Source organism: Heteronotia binoei, chromosome 5, assembly GCF_032191835.1.
Source record: "Heteronotia binoei isolate CCM8104 ecotype False Entrance Well chromosome 5, APGP_CSIRO_Hbin_v1, whole genome shotgun sequence".
NCBI classification, from domain to species: domain Eukaryota; kingdom Metazoa; phylum Chordata; class Lepidosauria; order Squamata; family Gekkonidae; genus Heteronotia; species Heteronotia binoei.
In genome coordinates, this window is record NC_083227.1 from 41,034,674 (window position 1) to 41,040,902 (window position 6,229).

A 6,229-nucleotide genomic window follows, 5' to 3' on the forward strand; every position below is an offset into this window, starting at 1 on the left:
GCATGATTTCATTCGTTTCTTTCTTGCTGGATTAACCCCCTCCCCTTCATTAATGTCTAATAGTGCACCTCTAAGGAAGGGTTACACTGGGTTGCCCAGTTTGGGAAGATTTGGGTACACTTGAAGATTTGGGTACAGTGCCTAGGAAGGACCCCAAATTGGCTCTCAGCCATTCTGAATAGAGGAATGTTTGGTTCAGATTTGACCTCTATAGTATCACCATCTTGAATACAAGTGCCTTAAGATCATAAGTGTTGTAGTAGTTAGAGTGTAACAGGGCTTTTTTTGTAGAAAAATCCCAGCAGGAACTCATTTGCATATTAGGTCACAGACCCTGACATCAACAGTGTTTCACACAGGGCTTTTTTGTGCGAAAAGTCCAGCAGGGACTCATTTGCATATTAGGCCACACACACCCCTGACACCAAGCCAGTCAGAACTGCATTCCTGTGCGTTCCTGCTTAAAAAAAAAAAAAGCCCTGGAGTGTGAAACTAAAATCTGGAAGACTCCCCACTCTGCCATGGAAGCTCATTGAGTGATGGTGGGCCACTCTCTCTCGCTCAGCCTAAGCTACCATTGTTGTGATGATAAAATGGAGGATGAGAGTATGGTATAAGTCATTTGGGGCCCCACTGGAGAAAAGGTGTAAATTCCTAATAAAGAAATTAAGACAGCACACACACAAATCCAGCTTGTTCCTAAATTCATTTCTATACATCTTTTTCATTCAGCATAAGAATGGACTCCTGATTAGAAGCTGAATGCCCAGCTACCAACAACACATGAATGCAGACACCTGGTGTTAAGCAGTTTCTCCCTCAAAACAGAAGATTCTAAACCACACTTCGATGCGTAGATGCCTGGCTTGTAGGGTGGGGGCTACATCAGGTAAACTCACATACCTGGATTTTTACATCAGAAGCACCAGAGGAAGTTTCTAGCCAAGATCCTCCATTGAAAAGAGTAAGGAAGCGTGAGCCACATATGTGAGTCTGGCCACAGCACAAGCTGGGTTTGGGCAGAAAAGATCTCATAAACACTTGGAGTTTCATACATGGAGGAGCCTGGTTTCCTGTTTATGGTGACAAACCTGGGCGCACAGGTTGTGTTCTCGTCAGTGCTTCCTGTTGAAGGCCGTGGCTTGGATGAGAAAGAAGAATACTTCAAATAAACGACTGGCTACATTGATGGTGTCGTTAGAAAAGATTCAGATTCTTCCAAATAAACGATAAAGAGGATATAGAATTTCAGACGGTCTGGGATGCTTATAAAGCAGTAATGAGAGGAATATTGATTACATTGAATAACAAAGATAAGAGGGCAAAAGAAAAACAGATGTTGGACATTCAAAATGAAATAAAGAAAAAAAAGGGGAACTGAGAAAAATGCCAGGGGAAAAGAAAATTATAAGGGAGATTACAATATTAAAAACGCAAATGAGACATTTGTTAAATAAAAAACTTCAATGGAATCTGAAAAGATTGCAGCAGAAATCTTTCGAGGGAGCAAACAAACCCGGAAAATATTTGGCCTGGCAACTGAAGAAAAAGAGAGAAAGTAAAATTATTAATAAAATTGTGGTGGATGGAAGAGAAGAATAAAAAGAGAATTCTTTAAGTATTATGCCAAGTTATTTAAAGGTGTTAAAATAAGGGGGGGAAAGATGGATGAGTACTTACAAAAGATAAAAATAGCACCCTTAGCAGAAAATATGCTAAAAGTTTTGAACGATCCAATTGAAAAAATAGAAATTGAAGCAGCAATTAATACAATAAAAAATGGAAAAGCACCTGGGCCAGATGGATATACAGCTAAATTTTTTAAAACCCTCAAAGAGGAGTTAATCCCGAAACTTCAGAAATTGATGAATATGATAAGAACAAAAGGGAAAATACCAAATACATGGGAGGAAGCTGTTATTTTGTTGATTCCAAAGGAAGACAGAGATGTTATGAACGTAAAAAATTATAGACCAATTTCATTATTAAATAATGACTATAAAATATATACAAGAATCTTGGCAGAACAGTTTAAACAATATTTGATAAATTTTATAAAGGAAGATCAAGCGGGGTTTCTTCCCAAAAGGCAAATAAGAGACAATATCAGAACTGTTGTAAATATTGTAGAATATTATGAAAGACATCCAGAAAAGGAAGTAGCATTATTCTTTGCAGACGCAGAGAAAGCATTTGACAATTTAAATTGGGATTTTATGTTTGCAGTAATGGAGAAAATGGAGCTGGGAGAAAGCTTTATGATAAAAGCAATATATACTGAACAATGTGCAAGGCTATGTATAAATGCTGATCTTACAGAAGACATGATAATTAGTAAAGGTACAAGACAAGGTTGTCCACTTTCCCCGCTGTTGTTTATAATGACTCTTGAAATATTACTGATGCAAATTCAAGAAGATAAAGAAATAGAAAGTAGTGACCATGAGATTTTGGAATTTACAGTCTTAGGGAAGGGAAAAGCTATACGTAGCCAGACTTACAGGTTGGACTTCAGAAAGGCAAACTTTGATAAATTTAGAACTATGCTGGGTAAAATCCCATGGACAGAAATACTTAGGAAGGGGTTCAGGAGGTCTGGGAGTTTCTTAAAAGCGAAATACTGAAAGCGCAATCACAGACAATTCCTACGAGAAAAAAAAATGGAAAAAGCCTAAAAAAGCCGAAGTGGCTCCATAAACAGCTCTCTAAAGACTTGAGAAATAAAAAAGACTCCTTTAGGAACTGGAAGAAGGGCCTTATAACCAAGGATGAATTTAAACAAATCATCAGTGCTTGTAGAGAAAAAGTTAGGAAAGCTAAAGCTCAGTATGACTTAGGCTGGCCAAAGATGCTAAAAACAACAAAAAAAGGTTCTTTTCTTATGTTCAGAGTAAGAAAAAGAGCTCACAAAGGAGAATTTTTGCACACAAAACTCCACAGCTTAGAGGAAACATTTCCACCCTCCATTTTCTCCAGGGGAACTGATCTCTGCAATCTGAAGATGAACTGTATTTCCTGGGGGATCCCAGGTTCCACCTGGAGACTGCTATCCCTAGAACATACTGTTGGGTCTAGTTTAATATGGCTGGACTGATCAGGCAGCTGTCTTTACCTTCACTTAGCAGAGCGCTCTTTCTGAGCTTCAGCACAGCTGTGTGACCCAGTCTAATGGTTACCACACTACCTCACAAATTGCACAGAGAGCCTTTGCTTTAAGTAAAGAAACTAATACTGGTGGATTTATTTAAAGAAACATAACATATAATTGTAGTGGAAAGAAAGAGTGACTATCTGTTCTAGCTAACTATGGATAGCTTTGGATTGATAGTAGGCCATCCACTTAGTTCAGAACAGGAGGAGAGACACCATGCTGTTCCTCATAATGCATTTGGGGAGGGAAGAAGAAGGAAGAGAAGGAGAACAAGGAAGAAAGACGTTCCCTGAGATTACATTCTACTGGTTTGAGAGGGTGAGTGAAAGCAGAGCAGACAGGAAGAAGGCTGATATTGTCCTTACTAGCTAGCTTGCTCTATGGTGTATGTAGTCTTGAAGGACTGAGCAAGAAGCATCTACTATCAGCAACCTTCAACACTATGGACCATGACTTTTTGTCACGTTGTCTTGAAGCAGAGGAAGGGAAGTGCTTTGGATTGGTTTAAATCTTGCCTTATGTGTTCACTGTGGAAAGTGTTGGGCGTGTACCCATGTCACAATCACTATTTTCAGAAAGTATAAAACATTGAGCCAACTTGAGATAACCAGAGATTAAGAAACTTTAAATCTACCGGGGAAACTTAAAAAAAAAATTATAAGTCTCCGGGTCCCGATGGCATATGTCCAAGAGTTCTTAGGGAACTCAAATAAGACTGTTGCTCTACTAACCCAGGGGTGTCAAACGTGAGGCCCAAGGGCCAGATCAGGCCACCGAAGGGCTCCTATCAGGCCCATGAACAACTCACTGTCATCTGCTTCCTCCTCTCTCTTTTGCTTCTTTCTGTATTACAGCTTGCTTTGCCAGGCTTGTTCAATTGCATGGGAGCTACAGACTTGCAGCCCGCTGCCCCCCATGGCACCACAGTGCGGTGGGCCCCTCCCCATGCTCCCCTCCTTCCTGCGCCTCCTCCTCCTCCCTCCCTCCCCCACCAGGTCTATTTCAATGCCCGGGAACCAGCGAGTGCTGTGCTATCTAAAGCCCGCCCCCACACTGATCAACTGATCGGCGGGTAAAACCATGTGGCACACCCACTGTCAGTGCTGGAGCAGGCCAGTAGCAGTGGGAAGGATCATGAAGCCTGAAAGGGTGGCTGCAGCACTGCCTCCTCCCCACTTCCTTCCCATTTCAGGCTTTGTGGTCCTTCCCGCTGCTGCTTGCCTGCCCCGACAGTGAGCACACCTGAAAGGGCTGCTGCTGGCCTGCCCTGGCGTTGACAGTGAGCACAATGCATGGTTTTACCCACTGATTAGCTGATTGGTGGGGGGGCATCTTTAGATAGCCCAGGAGCACAGCACTTGACCACCCGTTCCCAGGCATCGAAATAGACCTGGTGGGGTGGGGGAGGGAGGGAGGAGGAGGCTGGGGAGCAGGCAAACTAGGCATTTGCCTAGGAGGGAGGAGGAAGGCCAAATTCGGTGCCCCTGCCCTGCCGGCTCCATAGGAGGGAGGGGGAAGGCCGAATTTGGTGCCCCTGCCCTGCCAGTGCCCTAGGCAACCGCCTAGTTTGCCTAGTGGGCCCTGGCTACAGAGCAAAGCCTCTGTTTTCTCCATTGGCTGACCAGTACACGAAGCAGTTTATGTACAAAAACTAGTGATGCCCAGCCATTTCATGTTTTCCCCTGGGTCTTAGGTTCAGAGCATTGAACATGAGATTTCTGCAATGAATGCCAATAAATTAAAACTAGATTTGCAACTTACAGATGCAGACCTACTCAAGATTTCTACAGCACAGACACTGTCTCCAAATTTTGATGCAATAAAAGGTGTCAGTTAGCAGAAACATTTAAATAAATGAAATATTGCAAGGGTGCTAACATTTTAAGCATGTTTTAAGGTTGTTGTTTTTTTAAAAAAAATTTAATTGTGTTTGTGTCCTTTATGAAGTTTACATATCCACTACCTCATTTCATTTTATGACACACATGGCCTGGCCTGACAAAGTCTCAGTTATGTCAGGTCCAGCCCTCATAACAAATTAGTTTGGCACCCCTGCTCTATATGACAGCCCTTCAAGTACTTGAAGATGGTGTGATCATATCACCTCTCAGTCATCTCTCCGGGCTAAACATACCTAGCTCCTTCAACTTTTCCTCATAGGACTTGGTCTCCAGACTGCTTATCATCTTCATTGCCCTCCTCCAGCTTGTCTATATCCTTCCTTAAATGTGGTGCCCAAAACTGAACACAGTACTCCATGTGAGGTCTTAGCAGAGCAGAGTAAAGTGATACCATCATTTCATGTGATCTGGACACTATAGTTCTGTTAAATGCATTTGCCTTTTTCACCACTGCATCACACTGTTGACTCAATTTCAGCGTATGGTCCACTAAGACCCCTAGATCCTTTTTGCACATACTACTGCCAAGACAAGTCTCCCCCTATAACCATGCATTGGATTTTTTCTTATCTAAATGCAGAACTTTACATTTATCCCTGTTAACATTCATTTTATTGGTTTTAGCCCAGTTTTCCAGCCTGTCAAGATCATTGTGTATCCTGTTTCTGTCTTCTACTGTACTTGCAACGCCCCTCCCCCAAAAATTGGTATAATCTGCAAATTTAATAAGTACTCCTTCTACATTTAATACCCTAACCTTTACTATGTTTCGTTCTACCCCCTTTTTTCTTGTTTTTTTTCAGTGTGTGAGTGTGTGCGTGCACCCACCCATGCCTGGAAGTCATAGGGGCCTCTGGCGACTCCTACTGGGGCATGGAGGACATTCAGACAAGTGCCTTGATACAGCTTGCCTCCCGACTCTGGTATTCTTTGGAATTCTCCCATCCAGATATTTACCAGGGTCTGCCTTGCTTAGCTTCCAAGATCTGATGAGATCGGGCTTGCCCGGGCTATCCAGATCAGGGCTATTCAACCTCCATTTTAAATTTTTCTTTCCATTTTTCTGTAATTGGTTAATTTAGCTTCTTGTAGATTGGATGATTGATCATTTGCTTGGAATGACACGACTCAGTCAAGGTAAAAGTTTAAATGCATAAACATGGGAAGGGAGAGAGAA